Genomic DNA, 4772 nt, shown 5'->3' on the forward strand with positions numbered 1-4772 from the left:
GATACTGTGAGTGAAGTGCAGCCTATGGCTCTTATGCCTCCAAAACGTATATTGCCAGAGCACGACCTGTGGTCATCCACACTATCTACCTCTGTCGAAAGTGCTTCAACATCGTGAGGGAAGTGTGCTTTAGGATGGACTCGTGACTGGTTTACGGTGGTGCAAAGTTGGAAACTGTTGGAAATGACTGTGCTGAAAACATGAAGAGACACGTACAAAGCAGTAGTCTGGGATTTCCATAATGGTGACTATAGGTAGGGGTGTGTTCACGGAAACTCGTTCAGGCAGACACCCACTCGTGGCAGTGTCTTCCCAGTGGAGAAAAAAGATAGAACAAGGACGGACTCTGGGGTGGTTGGATACTGTGAGTGAAGTACAGGCTATGGCTCTTAAGCTTCCAAAACATATATTGGCAGAGCAAGACCAGTGGTCATCTACACTGTTTACCTCTGGAAAAATGCTTCAAACGACGTGAGGGAACTGTATAATTAGGACGGCCTCATGACAGGATTGAGGCTATGGAAAGTTGGAAGCTGTTGGAACTGACTGTGTTGAAAACACGAGTCGCGTACAGAGCCCTTACCAGTGACCATCGGATGGTCTCTGTTCAGGGAAATTCCTTCAGGTGGACACCCATTCATCAAAGTGTCTTCCCAGTTGAGGAAAGAAGATAGAACAAGGACGGACTCAGGGCAGGTTGGATACTGTTAGTGAAGTGCAGGCTACAGCTCTTAGGGGCCCAAAACGTATAATGGCAGGGCACAACCTGTGGTCAACCACACTGCCAAGCTCAGTCGAAAGCGCTTCAAACATCGTGAGGGAAGTGTGACAGGGTTGAGGCTGTGGAAAGTTGGAAGCTGTTGGAAATGACTGAGAGGAAAACATGAAGAGTCATGAACACAGCTCTAGTCTGGGACTTCCATTCCGGTGACCATGAAAAGGTCTGTGTTCAGGAAAACTCCTTCAGTCGGACACCCATTTGTGTCAGTCTCTTCCCAGTTGAGGAAAGAAGATGGAACAAGGACGGACAATGGTCATGTTGGATAATATGAGTGAAGTGCAGGCTATGGCTCTTCAGCTTCCAAAACATATACTGGCAGACCAAGACCAGTGGTTATCCACATTGTCTACCTCTATCGAAAACGCTTCAAATGACCTGAGGGAACTGTGCTTTAGGACGGACTCATGACAGGATTGAGGCTATGGAAAGTTGGAAGCAGTTGGAAATGACTGTGTTGAAAACATGAGTTGTGTACAGGGCCCTTACATTGATCATCGGATGGACTCTGTTCAGGGAAATTCCTTCAGGAGGATACCCATTCATGGCAGTGTCTGCTCAGTTGAGGAAAGCAGACAGAACAGAGATGGACTCTGGGCAGGTTGGATTCTTTTAGTGAAGGGCAAGCTAAGGCTCTTAGGGGTCCAAAACGTATATTGGCAGGGCACGACCTGTGGTCAACCACACTGCCAAGCTCAGTTGAAAGCGGTTCAAACATCATGAGGTAAGTGTGCTTTAGGATGGACTCGTGACAGGGTTGAGGCTGTGGAAAGTTGGAAGCTGTTGGAACTGCCTGAGTAGAAAACATGAAGAGTTGCATACAGAGCCCCAGTCTGGAACTTCCATACCAGTGACCATGAAAAGCTATGTGTTCAGGAAACTTTTTCAATCAGACACCCATTTGTTGCAGTGTCTTCCCAGTTGAAGAAAGAAGATAGAACAAGGACGGACTCAGGGCAGGTTGGATACTGTGAGTGAAGTGCAGGCTACAGCTCTTAGGGGCCCAAAACATATAGTGGCAGATCACGACCTGTGCTCATCCACACTGTCTACCTCAGTTGAAAACATTTCAAACGTGAGGGAAGTGTGCTTTAAGACGGACTCATGACAGAGTTGAGGCTGTGGAAAGTGGGAATGTATTGGACCTATTTGCCTTGAAACAAGAAAAGTCACTTACAAAGCCCTTACCAGGGACAATAGGAAGGTTTCTGTTCAGGGAAACTCCTTCAGGCCGACACCCATCCATGGCAGGGTCTTCTCAGTTGAGGAAAGAAGATAGAACAAGGACGGACTCTGGGCTGATTGGATACTGTGAGGGAAGTGCAGCCTATGGCTCTTAGGCTTCCAAAACGTATATTGCCAGAGCACGACCTGTGGTCATCAACACGATCTACCTCTGTCAAAAACACTTCAACGTCATGAGGGAAGTGCTTTAGGTCAGATTTGCGACTGTTTTAAGGTGGTGCAAAGTTGGAAACTGTTGGAAATGACTGTGTTGAAAAGATGAAGAGACGTGTACAAGGACGTAGTTTGGGACTTCCATAACGGTGACTATAGGTAGGGCTGTGTTCACGGAAACTCATTCAGGCAGACACCCACTTGTGGCAGTGTCTTCCCAGTGGAGAAAAGAAGATAGAACAAGGATGGACTCTGGGCAGGTTGGATACTGTGAGTGAAGTGCTGGCTATGGCTCTTAAGCTTCCAAAATATATATTGGCAGAGCAAGACCAGTGGTCATTCCAGACTGTCTACCTCTGTTGAAAACGCTTCATATGACGTGAGGGAACTGTGTTTTAGGACGGATTCACAACAGGATTGAGGCTATGGAATGTTGGAAGCTGTTGGAACTGACTGTGTTGAAAACACGAGTCGCATACAGAGCCCTTACCGGTGACCATAGGATGGTCTCTGTTCAGGGAAATTCCTTCAGGTGTACAACCATTCATGGCAATGTCTGCTCAGTTGATGAAAGAAGACAGAACAAAGACGGACTCTGGGCAGGTTGGATACTGTGAGTGAAGTGCAGGAATAGGCTCTTTGAGGTCTGAAATGTATATTGGCAGGGCACCACCTGTGGTCCTCCACACTGTCTACCTCTGTTGAAAAGGATGCAAACATCATGAGGGAAGTGTGCTTTAGGAGGGACTTGCGACAGGGTTGAGGCTGTCGAAAGGTGGAAGATGTTAGAAATGACTGTGTGGGAATCATGAATAGGCACGCACAGGGCCCTAGTCTCGGACGTCCATACCGGTGACTGTAGGAAGATCTGTGTTCAGGGAAACTCCTTCATGTGGGCACCAATTTGTAACAGTGTCTTCCCAGGTGAGGAAAGAAGATAGAACAACAGCGAACTCTGTCAGGTCGGATACTGTGAGAGAAGTACTGGCTATGGCTCTCAGGGGTGTAAAACATATAGTGGCAAAGTACGACCTGTGCTTATCTACACTGTCAGCTCAGTTGCAAACATTTCAAACATCGTGAGGGAAGTGTGCTTTGGGATGGACTCATGACAGTTTTGAGGCTGTGGAAAGTTGGAAGCTGTTGGAACTGACTGTGTTGGAAACATGAATAGTCACGAACAGGGCCCTGGTCTTGGACGTCCAAACTGGTCACCTTAGGAAGGTCTGCGTGAATGGAAACTCCTTCAAGTGGAAACACATTCATGGCTGTGTCTTCCCAGTTATGGAAAAAAGATAGAGCAAGTACAGACTCTGTGTAGGTTGGATACTGTGAGTGAAGTGCATGCTACGTCTATTAGGCTTCCAAAACATATATTGGCAGGTCACGAACTGTGGTCATCCACAATTTCTACCTCTGTTTAAAAGTATTCAAAGGTCATGAAGGACGTGTGATTTAGGATGGACTGGCGGCAGGGTTGAGGCTGTGGAAAGTTGAACTGTTGGACCTGTCTATGTTGAAAACATGAAGAGTCACGTACAAGGCACTTACAGGTGACCATAGGAAGTTCTCTGTTCAGGGAAACTCCTTCAGGCCGACATCCATCCATGGCAGTGTCTTCTCAGTTGAGGAAAGAAGATAGAACAAGGGCGGCCTTTGGAGGTTGGATACTGTTAGTGAAATGCAGGTTATGGCTATTAGGCATCCAAAATATATATTGCCAGGTCCTGACCTGTGGTCATCCAAACGTTCTACCTCTGTTGAAAAGGCATCGAACGTCGTGAGGGTTGTGTGCTTTAGGACGGACTCACGACAGGGTTGAGGTTGTGGAAAGTTGGAAGCTGTTGGAACTGACTGTGTTGGAAACATGAATAGTCGCGAACAGGTCCCTGGTCTTGGGTGTCCAAACTGGTGACCATCGGAAGGTCTGTGTGAAAGGAAACTCCTTCAGGCGGAAATACATTCTTGGCAGTGTCTTCTCAGTTGAGGAAAGAAGATAGAACAAGGATGGTCTCTGTGCAGGTTGGATACTGTGAGTGAAGTACAGGCTATGGCTCTTTGGGGTCCAAAATGTATAGTGGCAGAGCACGACCTGTGCTTATCCACACTGTCAGCTCAGTTGCAAACACTTCAAATGTCGTGAGGGAAGTGTGCTTTAGGACGGACACATGACAGTGTTGAGGCTGTGGAAAGTTGGGGGCTGGTGGAACTGACTGTGCTGGAAACATGAATATTCACGAACAGGGCCCTGGTCTTGGACGCCAAACTGGTGACCTTAGGAAGGTATGCATGAAGGGAAACTCCTTCAGGCAGAAATACATTCATGGCAGTGTCTTCCCAGTTGTGGAAAGAAGATAGAGCAAATACGGACTCTGTGCAGGTTGGATACTCTTAGTGAAGTGCACGCTACGTCTATTAGGCTTCCAAAGCATATATTGGCAGGTCACGAGCTGTGGTCATCCACAATTTCTACCTCTGTTTAAAAGTCTTCAAAGGTCATGAAGGACGTGTGATTTAGGATGGACTGGCGACAGGGTTGAGGCTGTGGGAAGTTGGAACTGTTGGACCTGTCTGTGTTGAAAACATGAAGAGTCAC

This window comes from Lontra canadensis, unplaced genomic scaffold, assembly GCF_010015895.1.
Source record: "Lontra canadensis isolate GAN:19392208 unplaced genomic scaffold, GSC_riverotter_1.0 scaffold252, whole genome shotgun sequence".
In the NCBI taxonomy this organism is placed as follows: Eukaryota; Metazoa; Chordata; class Mammalia; order Carnivora; family Mustelidae; genus Lontra; species Lontra canadensis.